Source organism: Rhynchophorus ferrugineus, unplaced genomic scaffold (assembly GCF_030347505.1).
Source record: "Rhynchophorus ferrugineus isolate W39M unplaced genomic scaffold, kcgeb_rfMv2 rfM3, whole genome shotgun sequence".
Lineage (NCBI taxonomy): Eukaryota > Metazoa > Arthropoda > Insecta > Coleoptera > Curculionidae > Rhynchophorus > Rhynchophorus ferrugineus.
The window spans coordinates 22,134,750-22,154,409 of NW_027472582.1; the positions used below are offsets into that span (position 1 = coordinate 22,134,750).

At 30.4% G+C, this 19,660-nt stretch overlaps 1 protein-coding gene across 9 annotated transcripts in view; it reads left to right on the forward strand.

Moving 5' to 3' along the window:
* The window catches only part of Wdr62 (WD repeat domain 62), a 168,543-nt gene that overhangs the window by 32,021 nt on the left and 116,862 nt on the right, over window positions 1-19,660 (forward strand). The window lies entirely within an intron of this gene.

Below are 19,660 nucleotides of genomic sequence, written 5' to 3' on the forward strand. Positions count from 1 at the left end.
TTACTTCGATATTAACATATTCGATATTAATATATATAATATATATATATATATATATATATATATATATATATATATATATATATATATATATATATATATATTGTATTCATTTTTCTCAATAAAAGTATTTTTGAAATGAAAGATAGACCAGAATACTTGCAAGCATCTAATAATACACTACTCATTAGGTTTCCATCCAAGAAAAGTTTTTAAAGAATTATACATCAACATGCTTTCATTGAATAGTAATATCATCTAACATGTCATATTCATTCTAACGCTCCCAACTTTTCGATGCCTTTTTATGGAACGATTTATTAACTATTGACGTCTTTGAGAGTCTTTACTGGCTATTCAGTTGACAGATGGATTTCGGCGAGAAAGGGTTGACCTATGATACATGCATTGTCACGTACTGAAATAAAAAAAATTTTAAAATTATTTTTAATGTTTATTATGTTAATTCTAAACCACCGATAGTCACCGTGGTCCACTGCGAGTGAAAATGGTATCCACATCGAAAATAACTTCTACATATTTTTTAAGGTGTCAGCTACCTCATACAATTACAGTTTATGGATTTTCAAAACTATTATTTCAATTTTTCAATGGAGATTTCAAAAGGTCATACTTTGCCAGCAAAACCAGTCACAGCTGTGTGATGTTTATGAATGCTAAGTGAACGGCTATGTCAGAATTTACTTGCTTGTTTTCGATCCACTTAAAAATGTTAATGTTAAAGAATTTGGTAGCACTGGTCGGCCAATCCTTGAAGAAATTCTAAAAAATTATTGGAAATTCAATTTAATAGTTCGAGCCATTTTTGAAAAAATCGATTAAAAATGGATCATATTTTGATTATATGATGGTCGAAGGAAGAGAGAGCCGGAAAGGTTTAACAAACAGTTGCAAATCTTGCATTGACATTGTGGACGGACTTATACCGATTGTTGCAATTAATGCGAGTGAAGCATTCAATTTAAAAAAAAACATTGTTACAATTGATCAATAAGTAAAGCGTTGTCTATCACCACTACATAGCCTACATCTTTAGTGACTGAGCAAAAATTCAGAGACATTAATTAAAATGAGTATCACATAGTGACAAGGATCCGAATGGTAAGGATTTGTGGTGTACATTTGAAAGTATTATTGAAAGTGATTCCGACCTATATTTAAAGGCACGAAGTTCATTTGTTATGTGAAAATTTTATGGGCCAAAAATTGACATTTGCCAATAATTTTCAAGCATTGACTTTTTGTAGAAGAAAATCTGGAAAAAAGGACTACCCCAAAAATATAATTTAATGACTGTCGAAAATAAAACGTTTTCATCTAAGAATTATATTTAAATGGGATTATTTTAAATGATACGAACTAAATTAGGAAAAGTAAATAAATAACCGGTTTCCTTTTTAATTTAAAAAATATCACTAATTTTTTATTTCACTACTATATAATAAGATTAATAATATATTTTTTGTTTTTCTAATTTGCATATTTTCTTAAAGCTCAAGGAAATTAAGAAACTATTAAGTGTTTTTAAATACAGGATTTGTTTCGAAGTAACGGCTATAACGGTTTTTTGTACATTTTAAATTGTTCTATTCCAATTGGTAATTGAACCAAAACAAATACGTAATTACTATGATACATCGACAGTTCATATCAATTTATCGGTTTATTACTATTACGACGGGTCTAGATATAACTGTAACAACATTGTTCTAGTCATATTTTCATATTAATGACTGGCATCTTAAACGTTTTTTATTTGTTATACTGAAGAAATATAAAGAAATTCTTAAGGCAATGCTAATTTATTTTTTGTTTTCATTCTCCTTATACTGAAGGTATAATAATAAGAGATTTTCCTGATGCATAGAGTACGTCATTTATTAGATTTTTTTAAATTATGATGTTGGAACTACACCTGTAAATATCGTAATATTATTGCTTTATTTATGAAAATACAACTTCCTGGTATCTTTCTCGTAGTAGTCCATTATTTTTTTGCAGCACATTGTTGATTATTTTTCTGGAGTCATTTCACAATTTCCTCCCTGAACATCTTCCTCAAGTGCATAAATAATATATACATCATTCTTATGTTGTCATGTTGTCAATCATGTTACCGTATAATAAATTATAAATTTGAAATTTGTGAAACAGATCTAAATCAAGACAGATCACATCATTGTTAAAATATATATGAACAAAAAGCACTCTGGTCATTGAAGTACGGAAAACTTCTTTCCGTAATTAAATATTTTATGTTTAAATTAAACATTATAATTTATAATTATAATTAAATAGTTTATGTTAAAATTTGCTTAAATGAAAAAGGATATCTATAGATCTTAACCTTATCTTTTATAAAGAGTATAGTTCTTCATTAAAAATAATTTTTGAACAAGATCCTTCTAATATCTAAAATGTGAAATGTGTTGCATGAATAATAGAAATATTTAAAGAACTCTAAACTGATTCGTTCGTTGTTTGAGTCACAAAATGAGTAGAGTAGAAGTTATCAGTTATTAATGTTCCATATAAATTAATATATGATTTTAATCTTATCCATAACCAATAATGATGGCATAGATACTAGATAAAAAAATTGCCACCGAAAAGCGTTTTATACTCAACCTATATCGATCGTCTAGGACTTCTGTAACTAAAAACACAAAAGTAAGATACCATTTTGTTTTGTAATGCCAAGTGATCATATCTGGTGTCTGGAAATACAGTTGCCGAACCAATCGAATGCCTAAAATCAATTGTTTACCAATATACCAATGCTAGTTTATCAAGTTTTCATCAATTATCTAATAAGTCAAATTCCCTACATTGGAGATCTTTTTTGCGAAATTTTCTCCACAAATTCGCCTCAAATCTATTTTAAGTGATGAAACTTTCAACCAAATAATATTTATGATTTATCTTTTCATAATATGGAATATAAAATATTTTTAACAAAAAAATTTAACCGACTTCAAAAAATAAATAAGGAACTCACTAAAAATTAAATAATAATAAAACTTAGATTTTTAACACCTTATTTAACCTTTCTACTAGACCTATTTTATATCCCACTATAAACACAATTTAGCGTAATATCTACCTAAACCTATTTATCTATTTACAATATTATTTTAACTACTACCAACTGATCACTTTGAAGTCAGTGCCGAGCAACAAATCAGATTTATTTTGTTGGTAATTTAATTTTAAATATACCTCCCTAACATAGAATCTCCTTTTTTTCGAAGTCGGTTAAAAATGTGATGCTATGAATTATAAGGTTACACTTTCCATGTTTTTAAACTTGACACTTCCCTTCGATTCCTTAATCCCTTTCCTTGCTACCATTAACTACACTGCGGTACTACACGCTTTCGAAAACGGCAGTTTCAGCAGGAATAACATCACCATTTTTATATTTTGGAACAAGTATTCTCCCGCAGTGTTTTGAAAGAGAAACACTTGATCCTAGTAGAATTCACCATCACACGCTGAAACCCTCGAAATCGCTTAGGCACTGGCACCGGTTATTTGATTTGTAGCTATTGAGCTTCCGATTGATATAACGAATATTAAAGAAAATAAAGGATTGCTGAAATCAAATATGGCATTGAACAGTAATATAGACATCAATACCATGTTTCTGAAGGTCGTTCGATATCCATGAGTAACCTAAAAAGTATTTTGAATTAGTGCATGGAGTTCTTGTAGAAGTATTCCGACCCGGACTATCGATATTATATTTACGACGAGATATTAAAATCCGAGCATTTTCCCCAATCAACATGAGATGATGCAGAAGGGCGAATTCCTCATGAAAGGTAAATGTTTTTTGTTATTTTAGTCACATCATCCTCTTGGATTATTTAGTGACTAGACTTAACGTTCCGAACCACGGTCCTCGGCATTAAGAATTTTAGAAATCATCCCAGAAGACATCCGGTCTCTAGCCTGGTGACTGACGTAACTGGCATCATTTTCCTTGTCGGATTTTGCACTCTTGTCTAGAAAAATCACAAATATTAAACAATCACAATCATGAATTTTACAACCATGCCCCAGCAGTATTCGAACTCGCGACTATCGCCACAGTAGGAGGACCGGTCTGTCACCTTTACCACTGCGCCACCAATCCGGCAAGAATTACTCATGAGTTGACAACGCTGCACGTAACGCCATTGATTAAATCCAAAGTTTGTTTTCGTGACATGTTATTTTCAAAAAAACTAATAAGCGTGGTGGTGGTGGCGTAGTGGTAAAGGCGATGGGACAGTCCACCTACTGTTGCGATAGCCGCGGGTTCGAATCCTGCTGGGGCATGGTCGTAAATTTATGTTTGTGATTGTTTAAAATCCGACAAGGAAAATCATCCCAGTCACACCAGTAATCAGGCTGGGTAAGACCGGATGTCTTCTGGGATGATTTCTAAAGTTGGTCACTCGCCAGTTGGTAGGCTTAATGCTTAATGCTAATATATATATATATATATATATATATATATATATATATATATATATATATATATATATATATATATATATATATATATATATATATATATATATATATATATATAGCAGTATCTCGAAATTAATCGAAGTATTCATCATAAGGCCCCCGTAGTTATACATACGAAAATGAAGAACAACAATATTTATTTACTCTTGTAGTTGTTACGATAAGCAACATCGTGTTTGGAACAAATACCTCAACATAGTACTGAGTTGTTACCGTATTAATAGAAAATACCGCAACTATCTAGATAATTTAATATTATGGTTCGAGTTAGACCTTTTACTACGAGCATTAAACAAAGTTTAAATGTATCCTTTCTCTTTTTCGCAAATTCCCCAAGTGTATAAAATACCGCTTCATAGTTCAGTCCTAATTTAGCGAAATTCCTGGGTATAACAATTAGAAACGTAGAACAGACTGTAGACCTTTTGTAGTTCTGGATATTGTGAGCGTAAATTAATATGTACGAATGTCCTTAATTACGTTTCCCTGTGACATAATCCGAGTTTTAAAAGTCAAATGAACAATTACTTTATAGTTTCAGGGATAGAAACTAGATTTAGATTATGTCAACGTTTAATAAATTCTGTTTTTAATAACAGTAATATAATTTGATGATGGATGTTATCCATTTGGACTTCCTCCAATCTTATATTGTTAATTACATGCATTTTACTTATAAACTGGTCAGTTTTGAAATTGAATTAAAAGAAATAGGGAATGTATCACTTTTGGATAAGTTAATGTGGATATACGACTTTGTTCTAATAATTCTCGTAACGACTCAATTACTAGGCATTATCTGAAATATTCCCAAATATGTTCAATAAGTATAAGTCATTAAGTTCATGAAAACTATTAGCTTCAATGCAGTTATTCTAACGATCGCGTATTTTATGGGTCCCACCATTCTAGCAGTTTTCCGGAAGGTATTTGTTGTAAAGCACTTGTCACGAAAGAATATTTTGAAATACGAGAAGAGACTGGATATTTTTAATGATTCTTTGCATCCAATTAATTGAAAATATTTCAATAAATTGCACCCTAAAAACTTATTCTATTTCAGTTGGATTTCTGAAACCGCTTTTGACGAGAATCATTCCTAATTTAACTTTGATTTAAGATCATATTTCCCTTTCTAAAAATCGCTTTAATTATTTTTGAAGTTGCCTATATTCTGATATTATATTATATATATTGAGCGTAAATGGTAAAGTTTTTTCTTTTGATTCATGAACTTTTAAAGGATTGAGCATTTAACTGGGTTTTCGCCAAATAATTATTGTTTGACATCAAAATCACCGTTGAAAATCGTTGAAATTAAAGCCAACAATTAAATATATATTTCATATGTTATTAAATAATACTTAGTATATAATGTATAATAGATTGTATAAATAGATTATTTTAGCCCTGGCATCTGCCCAAATGGATCGGGATTATAGTATTCTCCAGTGAGCTGTTAAATGGCCTTTAATGCATATTAGCTTCAAAGCTACAGTGTTCGTTCTAGTTTCTTACAATTGAAAAATATGAGAAGAAATAAAATTATGGAGCATCGATATACATCGAATATTTCTATTTTGAAATATTCGTTATAGTTTTGGTTATTTATTCCAGTTTTATATTTTTGAATCTTGTTTTAGGATTATACTAATTCATTTCACTACCATCTTGTTTGAACATACTTATAAGCAGAAATAGGCACTTAAGCATGCCATTAAACTAATAAATATATGACGTGTGTCCAAATAGATCAGTTTGTTTTTGCTTTAGTTTAGATAATGCTTCTTTCGTTTATAATCGCTCATAATTTTCAGAAATGTTGTTAATACTAATATTTCTATTATTACACGGGCTAGAATTTTTTTAAAATTTGGCTTTGGTATTTTGACTTTGAATGAGATCTTTCTAGTTGCCGTTAAGATATACGCTTTTTTCAGTGGTCATGGCGGGCCATTACTATTTTTCTTGCAATAGTTCAATTTTATATTGGGAAAATTGTTAAATTTTTCTATATACTTTTTTAAATTAAATATTAAAGGTAATAATAATTAAGAGTTGAAATAAATAACATTAAAGAGCTGTACGGTCATTAGTTGATATCATATATTGATATTTTGTAATATTGTAAATGAGGTTTATATGAAAAATATAAATTATACATTAATGTGACAAACTTTGGCCCAAAATATTCCCTTCAAAGTAATATCAAAATAACCACTTTTTTCCTTTCTGTCAGTAATTTTTTCAAATCCATTAATAAGAACTGTTCTTTGGGTCTCTAAATATTGAATCTCGCTAATATCAAAGATGCGGTAGTAATTTAATTAAACTTTTTGATCTAATGAATAGATATAACACCGGCAAAGATGCTTTGAAATTAACAGTATCGCTTGTAAACTTTTTACCTCTAATTATAATCAAGTTACTACTCGAGTTACTGTACGTATAGTCTTGAATTTGTTTTAAAAATCTGATCAATGATTACAATATATTTTCAATTATTTATGGATTCGTTATTTATGGAAACCAAATCAAACCAAACCACAAAGACACATTTCCAGTGCATATTTCTTACAAAATTAGCTGAAAACAGAGTTTAGTTCATCATTTGTACTCTTCTTTCTTTAAATAGATTATTAATTGATATTCGATTATTTCCATTGCTGCAGAATTATGAAAATTGTTCTGTTAAATTGATTGCTAGTCAAATTGTTTATAAACAAATCACGTAGCGATTTTATAATGTTAACAGTATTGTTAATTATTATATTTGCTAAATATGATACTTTTTGAAGCAGTAACATTATATTTTATCTAAACTATGTATATATGGTTTAAAAGATATATAGAAATTAGTATTTTCAATTAAAATTGATTGATCAAATTGTTATTACTACATTTTACGCGAACGCATTTTATTCACTTTTACCATGAAAAGGGCACATGAACGAGATATTTCCTTCTCTAACTGCTTCTTAAAAACTACGGCAATTTATTCGCATCGCAACCGTTTCGACATTAGAATAGCTTCATAAATACCAATAATTTTAGTTTCTGCTCAATTGGGCGCAAAACGATGACCTTATTTCGTCATCAACATCACAGTAAACTCAGCTCCGCCTAAAGTGCTAACATTCTTTGGGTATCCATTAGCGGAACGTAACACTTTTAACCGAGATCTTATCGATAATTGCATTTTGTTCGTATGTACACTACAGTAAGGAACAAAATATCCTACCGTTTTAGATGATATCGTAGTAGTAATTAGATATAATTGTTATTTGTACATATTTTTCTTTCTCTTTATACATATCGCTTGAAATATATTTTTTAAACAAGCGTATGTACTTTTTTTATATAGTTATGTTATGCTAATGTTAGGCGATCATAACTATAAAATGTGACTTCATTTCCATGTTGATGTAGACACTGATAGTAGTTGTTACCTGCTTTTTTTCATGTATGATTATCAAACTAGGGCAATTTCCCTAACACTCTTTTCTGTCGTAATTATATACATCACTCCATACAAAGCAGGGCAAAATACACGCTTTGCTTTCATTGGAATAGAAATTACAAAATACTATGTCACATGTATCTAAAATATTAAATAAAATATAATTTTTAGTCGTACTTAAATTACAAAGTACAGTAAGGTTGTTTAAACAGGATAGAACTAATCCAGCCCAGTCAGATTTTTAAATGTACTATCAGACAAACAGCCTTTTGTTGTGTAATGAATAAAACCTCGTGAAGAAAACAATCTTTCTATAGACCCTGATCAGCACAAACTTGTATTATATTGTATGAAAACATTTTTTATAATTGGATGGCGTCCAACGAAGTTGACGCTGAACGTTAACTTCATTTTTAAGGTACTGCCCCTGTTCTAAAAACAATAAAATTATCTTTAGTTGTATTGTTACCGCTTGGCATTATTTCATGTTTTTTGGAATGCCTCTAAGACATGATTGTAAGATTGGCTATAATCTGTTGTGGTGCTTTCTGACAACCAACAAATTTTGTAACTAGGGTGGCCGATATAGCTTCATTTATTTCAGATGGTTTTTAAACAACTTATCAATCCTTCTTCAAGTTTTAACAGTAAAATGTTCCAAACAACAATTCTGCAACCGATCTAATATGGTTCTTACAGACATTAAAATAGAATTTTGCCATAGTAATAATTGTTATATTGTATGTAACGTAAAGCTGTATCAATTTATTTGAATATTACATTTACAATATTTATAATACCAATTACTAAATTGCAAATACTAAATGTGTATTTATATTTCAATTACGTATTTCAATTACAAGTAATTTCAATTCTGATTCTGGTAGTAGCACTATTATTGATATGCTGATATGATTTTTGGATAATGAATGCAATTGATTTGGCACTCTGAAATATTATTTAGTACGCTTTTGATCGTCCAAAATCAGCTTTTATTTCGGAAAATACAATAGAAAGCCCAACGCGTTGAACATCTATATTAAAATAAAGTACGAGTTCAGAGGGTTGTTAGATGCTTTTACTCTTAAGCATTGGGAGTTAGTATACATTTATCATGTATCTATCATGTATATAGATAATTAAAATATTTCGCAAATTATATTTTGTTATTTTGTAAGTCGATATTTTGTAAAGAAAATAATATCCCCTTCTTCAGTCGTTAAAATTTATTCACATTGTATGGTTCTTCAAAATCGAATCAGTTTTAGTATAATTTATCTCGAACAATATTTTAAGGTGGTACCTAAATTATTGTAAAATATTAAATAGTACTCTTACGTACATTATTTAATATTTGCATTTTTTTACCAAATTTATTTTATATAATAAAATAGACATCAACAATTAATTTTGGAAATATTGACTTCGAAGCGATAAAGCCATTGGCGAAATACGCTGTTCAGTGTTTTGAACCGAGAAGAAGTCAAGCTCTGTCATGATGCTCACTAAAGTTCTTCATTGGGTTGGTTCATGTCTTACCAGATGTAGGGGAATCTTCTTTAAGTAGATTCCTTTTTTCATATACCTTTTAAAGTCTCCCTTTTACCAACGAGAGTTTATTTGAACTGGACCTATTGTTTAATGTGGCCTCCGAACCACGGTCCTCGGCATTAAGAATACCGACTGACCAGTGGCCAACATAGACACCATTCCAGAAGATAGTTGGTCTTACCCAGCCTGGTTACTGGCGTGACTGGGATGGTTATTCCTTGTCGGATTTCCCACCGTTGCCTATAAAGACATTTACAATTACAATCACAAACATAAAGTACATAAATACACCAGCAAGCTTCGAACCCGCGACTATCGCAATAGTAGGACCGCCAACAAGCCTGCGATATATTGTTTTGATGTTGAAATGTTGAATTGATTGAGATGTACCTTTTTACAGCTAAGATCCTTGTTAAAAATGTAGTTTTTACTACCCTTTACCGTTTGATACAAAAGTTCTTTTTCGTTAATATCACAGGGACAAGTAACAATGTGGGTAACTATATTAAACGAGTTATTACATTAAAATAAAAGAGTATAAACTTGAAAAATATTACTTTTTAGGGTAAATGATGTGGCTCGGTGTATGGAGGTAAAACCAAATCAAACAGTGGTGTTTACATTATGTGACCGTTATTTATTGAAGTAATATAAAAATGTGAAAAATTCAAAAAATTTAAAACGGATGGCAGCGGTGTTACCTGGAGTTGAGGCTTGGGCAGTCGATGATGGCACGTCTAAACCAAACGATGGTCGAGTACTGAATGAGTGGAAATACCCTTGAATAACATTCCAGATAAATCGTTTCCGGGTTGCTAGCTATTCGTTATCGGGTTCTAGTTGGCGCTGCTGGCACCTCGCCCGTGTTCAACATCTGGGATTAGATTTCCAGGTATGTTGTAGACCGTTATTCCGCGATGTAAAATTCGACATGCCTCAAGGTCGCTACAACTTTATTTACAAAATATTAACGATACATATGTTTAAGTCTAATATACGCTCACTAGTACGCACTAAAAACTTTTTTTCAGTGAAGTTCGTCATTGTACATTTACTCCTGTGGAAATAATCTAGAAGCGTTCAACACTAGTCTGATATCACTGAGACGCTACATTTTCCCTCGTATCTTTTCTCTTTCTCTTTCTTTCTTTTTGATTGATCTTCGAAATCGCCCACCTTGGTATTCTTCCCTCATATCTCCTCATATAATGTACTTTTTAAGCAACCTAAATCTTGAAATGAAATGGACTTAAACATTTCCTTAAAAGCATCCACTCTTCTTTTTGAGGATCTGCCTTGATCGTGATGAATTATCGGTCATTAACAAGCAGTTTAATGTCTCGTCCGACGAAGACACCTTCCTTTACCTTTGCTTCTGAGAGGTCTGGAAACCTTGAAAATATGTTTTTATTGCAATCTCCATTTTTGGGAAGTAATTTTACAAATTTCTTCATCAATCCCAACTTTATGTGCAGTGATAATAAAAGAAATTTATATGGGAATAGTAATATTTCGTGGAAGACGTTCATTTTCACTAGGTTTAAGTTTCCTTTGCATTGTCTCTGCTATTCCATAGACACCAACACAAGGGAATTTGGTAAATCCAGCTTGTCGTACGAGCAATATGCACAACTTTTTAAAATCGACCCACACCTGCTAACCATAATGTTCATATTTTAAATTAATGAAAGAGCAAATTCCGAGTTCTTTGTAGGTTTCTTTGAGGTGTACGGGATAACACACATGGCCTAAGAATACAAACATAAAAAGCCGTTATGAAGCAGAACTGCTTTAAGGTTTCCTTTTGATGAATCTATGAAAATACGCCATTGTGCTATATTGGATCTCAAATGTATTTTAAAAATTATTGACTATTTTTTTAGTATTATTTTCGTCATACTTAGAAATTAGAACGGTGTAATCAGTGAAGAGCACGCATTGACCTGTGGGGTTTTATCCGGTTAACACATGTAGGACTCACCTTCCAAGTTTCTGAAATAGCTAACAAATTTGAGTAAATTTTCTAATATAATTATAATTTGAAGCTCAAAAAAAAATTTAGGGCAAACTCAAAATATTCTAAAATTATATTTATATAATTGATGTTTATACAAAATAATGATATTATGACAATCTTAAATATCTGTATTATAATTGAACACATACTATTTCAGTGTCAAACGGAAATAACAATGTCATCAAAAAAAAACACTAGATAATAAAATAGATAATCTTGATTTACGAACGCTTATAAATTATAATTAACCACCTTGACGACAACACCATAAGTAAAAATTCAAACAATATCGATCGACTTGTGTTTTCCTTCCGATGAAAATGTTAAAACGTGTATTTTCGACGATCGAACCGAATGCTTATCCGGCTCGGCTCACCAATTCAGTTGGATGACGGACATCAAGTCGGTTGGTTTGAGTGTGTGTGACAGTTTGGCGAGACAATTGAACTAACGTGCTTGGTCGTTGGTTCGGTTACTTCACCGTAAGACTCAGACCGATAAAACAAAACGAAAACAGAAGTGAATCTCGTTTCTTTGTGGTAAATTGTTTTTGCGGATCCTTCAGAACAAATTGGAGAATAACAGGTTATTTTTTCGTTTGTTTCTGTCATTGGTTTTTACGGCGTTTCTTTTGTTGTGACTTGCAATAATTTATTTGTGTTTACTAATTGCAAGAATACAAGCAGAATTTCAAAAGAATAGTTTTAAAATTTATCTTACAAGTTATCTTGTGTTATATTATTTGAAGTTATTGCAGTAAATACTGATTTATTTAAATATTTTTAATTTATTAGAGCATTTAACATTATTAAAAAAACTAAAGCAAGTAAAATGCATAATTTCATTAATTGATACAACACTATGTTATCATATGGTTTTACTTATACAATATTTATTATTTTTTGTATTCTATATGAATTATTATGGAATTATTTATTTTTATTTTCTTTTTATTAATACAATTACTATTTAATAAATTTTTTATTATTTAATTATATTAATAAAAATTATAAGGAAGTTTAGTTGGTTTAACTGATAATCATTATTTATAAAAAGTAAACTGGGTATGTATAAAATAGCAATATAGAATAGAATATAATAAAATATATGCTCTTTAAAAACTGTTGTTTGTTATCATTATTAATAATTTAAAATCACGTTTGCTAAATAGGATGGGCGAAAACAGTGGATGATTGCCAACATGTTGTCTATTTTCTTTTTGACTTTCTGCCCATTTCTTCCAGATTTTAACAGATTCCAACAAACAACAACAAACAGTATCGAAAAAATAGTTTCCTTTTAGATTAGAAATTCATAGGAAGTATAACCTAATATAATACGTAAAAACTATTTTAATAACAAATACATCAGTGTATAATGATAAATATAGTATTTATATATCTAGCAAGAAGTTTATTTACAAGACATGTTTATTTCTATATTGATATTCACCAATATTTCACGATTCCACATAAAATATGTAAATATTTGAATAGTTAAGCGAATTTTGGTAGTATGTTTTGGCTGCAAAGTGTTTTTACAGTTCGGATTTCCCTAAACATATCAACTCAGTTTTAAATTCATAACAAACTTGTGAGTTTTAAATCATTTATATATTAAACTTACTATAGTTATTACTTAATCTACTGTTTATTTTATATATGCAATAATCATTCACTAGATAGCTTTTTGTAACACCACAATGATTAATTTATACACATTATTTATCGCACTTTGTCATTTTTCACATCACACATCACAGTCATTTTCACTATCTGTATACAAGTTGGAACTGCTTTAATGTTTTTGATCGTCAAACAACATCGTTCTAGCCGTGGAAAAATTCGGCATTTTCAATCCTTCTTTTTCTTCAAGTTCTGGCCGTTGTTTTCATTCGGGAATACTACGACGCATTGAACCGAATACTTAATAGCAGACTATATTCTTCATTATTGCACAATATTACACTTCGATATGCACACTTAGAATTGGGCATCATACATAGAGATTTCAGAATTTCTTTTAAAAAAGTGTTGACGTTTGATTGTAGACTTAATTTCCTTAATTATAATATTTTATGTTACATAGCACTAAATACAATAATGAAAAAGTAATAGTAATGTCTAAGAATTATTTATTCCTACATTTGGAATTTTTTTTTTTTTGAGGAAATTTTCTGTCTTAATAAATGAATGATTACACGCGTATAAACTGTTTTTAACCTGAACAACTAAAAGGTGTTTATGAAGTAAATGGGTGAGCTTAACACGAAACAGCACACATTTTTTAAAATTAGTTCTAGGTCTTGAAATATTCAATGTATTCATTATTTTACCATTTTTGATTATTAACTGTCATTTATTGAATTAAGAAGTATAGAAAAGTATCAGAAATGAACAGAGGTTGAACTGAGTTTTATATTTTATACTGCTTGGGATTTGTTTCACGCATTAGGGTCCAACAGTAATTGCTCATCATGTCTTCCTTCCAAAATCATTGGTATAGCCTTTCGAATTTCGCTGTATATTCCACCGTTCCACCATAATTCGATCGCAGTTTCCAGTGCTCACTCCAAATTCAGCACGCTATTTGCAAAGGCAATGGCGTGTACAGTCTACTATTTCCACTCCTGTGCAGAAAATACAAACTCCCAATTCCCCAGAAAGCGACTCTGTACAAAACGCTGGCCCGTCTAGTCTGCCTCTACGAAGCACAGGTGTGGTACAGGTACGCCTCCCAGAGACAACTTACATTACTCCAAGAGTTTCAATCCAAAAAAGTCCGAGCGTTACTCAATGCCCCATGCTTTATGACAAATGCGAATACCCATCTAGAATCCGTTCGTTAAAAACTTCACAAACATGCTCAGTATGATTGGTTCTCCCTTGGCGCCTTACAATGCGATAACAATGTAATCAAATTCCTACCAATACATAATATCCATATCCGTTATCCATATATTCAGCAAAAGACTATAAGGTTCTAGCTAATCATCCTGGAGAAAGAAAAAAAACTTTAGATTTTCGTTTCATTTTCAGTACTCTATACTACATTTATTTGTTGTCTTTGGCCTAAGAAATGTCATGATTTTATTTAAACTATACAAATACTATGACAAATAATATAAAAGTAAGTACAAATTATTAGTTTTAATTTTGAATATACATTTAGGTATAAAAAAGATAACAAATAAAATTGAAGCAATACATGGTCGAACTTGTGTTGATATATCACATTTTTTAAACCCACAATGCACGTGTGTAGGTTTCGTGTTGTATCAATTATATTTTATTTATATAGATTATAGGCAGAAAAAACTTTCATTTGAGTTTTTATGGTAGATATTGAAAAAAACCGGTTTGATTCGAGCTACATGTTGAACTACACGATTTTGTTTCAAGTTGGGTAGCAATTATTCCTAATGATATAGTCGGTAGTTTAATCTACGCTGTATTTGTATTATTAATTGAATAACAACTCATAACGATATTTGCATATTTGTTTTTTTTTTATAGTGGTATTAAGCTAAATATTGTAGCAATTAAAATTGACAAATATTAATATGTAATAGAATTGGACAGTTAAATTACCTGTGTTCTTAAGTATCACTATCTATCCATACCGAGTTTTATAGAGACTTACCTTTACGAGAGACTTTTATTCGACTTTAGAGATTTATAGACTTTGAGACTTTTATACCGAGTTACGGGAGAAACCGAGTTTTTGGTGTGTATATACATATTTTATAACAATAAAGATGTCGATGATGTTATTGTGTCTGTGAAATATTCTAATAGTCTCCAAGTTCGATCAATTTTCGATGCATTTTTCCCAATTTTTATTACTTATGATCTTAAAGAATATTCGCCTTGTAGCCATTTTGTCTCCTTTGTATCTTCTCCGTTGCTCATCTGAAAATCTGGTAATGAATCAACTGCCAGAAAGTTCTTTGAAAATTTGAGCTGGGATTGAGTTCAATGGGTCTTGAATTTTATCATCCACCAACTATTTTGGTCCTTCACACAACAAAACTAATGAATGTAATGATTAACATTTGTCTACACTGAATGACTTAGTAAGGCTAAATGAGAAACTGTTATTTATGAAATGTGATTGATGAAATATGAAATGAAATTTTATTTAGGAAAATGATAAAACCATATGAATTTTACGGTTAGATAAGATTGTTGACAGAAGGGCACCTTCTAATCTAAATCTAAATTTTTTGCCTTTTAATTACGAGAAACCTTATTTACGTTTGTTCTTCTATACCTTTGTTTTACTATTATTTCTTTCTTTATCTTATTTTTATTGTGAGTTGGGGATATATAGAATAATATTTAAAATTGTTCGAAACTAATATACGATATGTTTTGTTCTGAAGCCATATTATTCGTCTCTCGGTCCAAATTAACATCGAATAATTCCCCAAATTTATTTCAAATTGTATGAAATTAAAAGGCAAACTATTTGTGATTCCTCTTTTCTCGAATGGTGACTTTCTAATAATACATTTGGCTTAAGGTCTGTCGATGATGTTCTTCTCTTAAAAAATCCCCGAAAAGTTTTATACGTTAAATTTGGAAAAGAGCCAGGTTATGTTTCTCACAAAAATATATCAATATAAATAGTCCACCGCTTATAGTTTGTTTCTTTTTTTACTGAATTAATTGAGTCCATGTTAGCAGACATAAAAATAATTAAACTAATTATTGGATCTGTTGAATACAGTAGGTAACGTGACTTAAAATTATTTAATAATTAGTAGCGTGTGATTGTGAGGGTTGATCACAAAAAATCAACATATCAAGTAATCTATTCCAATTAATTTTGAAATGTGGTATTGAACGATATACCATATACCATTCAATTCAATTTAATGCCAAAAGAAGTCACCAAAGCAGGTATGCTACAAAGAACGAAAGAAATTTGACATACCACAAATAGAAAATATCAGAATGACTACATTTATTGATAATACTGATACACTCGCTGTTGGAGACAATAGCAAAGACACAATCAGAAAATGGACCTAAACATAGAAAATAAATGTTAACGAAAGCAAACTAGTGCAAATTCTATTTACATATAATTAAACTGCATGTATATCAATAACAACGAATAACACTATCCCATATGACAAAACACTCGATGAAAGGAAGACGTTCAAAATAAATGAAAGAATAAAAGAAAACCAAAATTATTCGTACATAATAAGGTGCTGTTATGCAATTTATATTTACCATTACAATAACATTGTAAAATATTAGTATATCGGGTTTTGAACTTGTTTGTACAACAGCACCTTATTATGTACGAATAATTTTGGTAATATAAAATTTATATTTACAATAACAATAACATTGTAAAATATTAGTATGTCGGGTTTTGAACTTGTTTGTACATTAGTCAAGAACTAATGGTAATAATGTATTAAATAAGAAAGAAAAGCAACAAATAAGCAAAATAAGTGTTGGTTCTTTAACAAAATGTCCTAATTATTAGTAAAGGCATCTTTTAGGGATGCTTTATGGTAAGCTCATAGAATACAATGAACGGAGTTTTTAAACATTTTATTGAGTAAAGATAACAGAAAAAAATTGTTACAATTTTTCTTAACGTATTCAATTGATTAAAATCGATTTAGCTTAAGCTAGCTATCTATGTTAATCGTGAAATACGAGTAACTTACCGGAATCCTTTCCGTCCTTTCCTGGCATTTCAACTGTTTTGCCATAATTAGTTTCTTCAGTAAATTAAAAATTATTGTTGGGTCGATAGCATTAAGAAGTACATATATTTTAAGATAACCTCCAATATAATATATTTAAATAGGTACCATTGCTCAATGCCAACTGTTCAAACACTACAATTCATTTTAAGTTTTTTATTAGGATGTTCCATAAATGGTACTGGTCAATTTTCGTGTGGAATCTTCTGGAGAATAACAAAACAATCGGAGTGATCGTTTGATACGAGATTCCAATTTTGTGTTTGCGTTTATTTTGCTGTTACCGTTATTTTTCTAGAAGCCACGACGCTCTAGAGAATTTCTAAGAACTGAAAAAGAAGTCTGTCGATTTTTTCAATATAAAGGAGTATAAAAATACCTCAAAACTCTATGTCAAAAATATATGTTATTGATACAAATCGGCAAGTATTTCAGAGTGATGTTATTGACAGATATCCTTCAGTCTTGCAACACGACGTTTCGTACCAGACAATTTGAACCATGACTTATTGGTAGCATTTTCTTTTGTGTCGATTCGTAATCGTAGTGTCTTGGTTCATGAGAAAATGGTTTTATTATAATAAAATATGAAGACAATGATCTTTTGTTTATGCTCGTCTGTTGTTGTCGTACTTGTTTATAGCTCTGACGTCAAGCTTTCTGAACGTTTCGATTTTATTCTTCAAATAGATTTTTATCGAATGGTCCTTTGTCATTGGCTTGTGATGGAAATTTACAAAATAGATTTAATTAATAACGATTAACAACGAAACAATTCACGCATTGAATATCTAATTAAATGTCATCTTTTAAATGAAAAGCTCTATAAATTATTTATAAGAATATTTGGATAAATATATTAATTAAAGAAACACACATTTCAGATTATTATTTATTTTAGAACATATTTGGATTTCGGAGAGTTAACCGCAGTGGTCTGCGTTGGTCGTTGCATTCACTGCTGCTGTGGTTAAGTGTGTTATTCCTTGTGTTATTCCTCGATAGTAGTTTTTAGCTCTGAATACAGTGAAGGTGTTAAAAATATTCATCATATTTATTGATAAGAAAAAAATTAGTATATATTTGCCGAACCTAAACAATACCAAAAAAATAATATAATTTTATGACATTACATTCACATAATTAAATTATGAACGAAACAAATCTAGGTTCGTCCATCGATCGATGGACGAACATTTGTTGCTCGACGACTCAAACGTACCGACTTCAAAAGGTTTTTGTTTATTTTTATTTAGTCACTAGCTGACCCGACAGACTTCGTCCTGTCAAAAAGATTTGTAATGTGGCAGTTTTTGTGCCTACGTATTTTAAAAAATTCTCCTGAACAGAACCATCACCCTGGTGATAGGGCGTTGTGAATAAAAAATAATTAAATAAAACATATATAAGGATTGAAAAGTAAGTAATCGCTTTATTGTTAATCATGTGAATCATAATTATTATTATTATTATCATTATATTGCTTTGTGGTATACGATGTTTTTTGTTTGATTACCTGGCGCATAAATAAACAAATCTGATGGTTTTCCAACACGGGAACAGGCAACATACAATTGACCATGTGAGAAACATGGGTTTTCTAGATTAATACCACAAACACTTAATGATTGCCCCTGGGACTTGTTTATAGTCATAGCAAAAGCAAGCCGTCAACATGTCTATAGGAAATTTGTCATTACCAATGTCAATGAGTTGTTTAGAGAATATGTTTCCAGATTGGTCATTTTGCAAACCGACACGCATATTCTTGCTTAAATGAAGTACTTTAACATGTTTCCATAAATTGGAGGACTTTAGACATGCATTGAGTTCATCAGCTGGCGTTGATCGTGGAATCACTGGCAATGTTTGACGAAAATCTCCTGCTAATAAAATCATTGCACCACCAAATCGGTTATTATTGCTACGTAGATCTTTTAAGGTTCTGTCTAAAGCCTCCAAAGATTTTTTATGTGCCATCGTGCATTCATCCCAAACAATCAATTTACATTGCTGCAAAACCTTTGCCATTGCAGAGTTCTTCGAAACGTTGCAGGTTGGAGTTTCATTGCTTTGCATATTTAATGGCAATTTTAGTGCTGAATGGGCTGTTCGACCACCTTCAAGCAAAGTTGCTGCGATTCCCGACGAAGCGAGTGCAAGTGCAATTTTATTTTGTGAGCGAATTGTTGCTAATATTAATGAAATAAAAAAAGTTTTTCCTGTACCACCAGGTGCATCTAAGAAATAAATCCCTCCAGTTTCATCATTTGTTACTTTCATAAGAGTTTCAAATACATACTTCTGTTGTTCATTTAACAGTGGAAGATTTGTTTGAATTTATTCTTTCAAAGCGTTG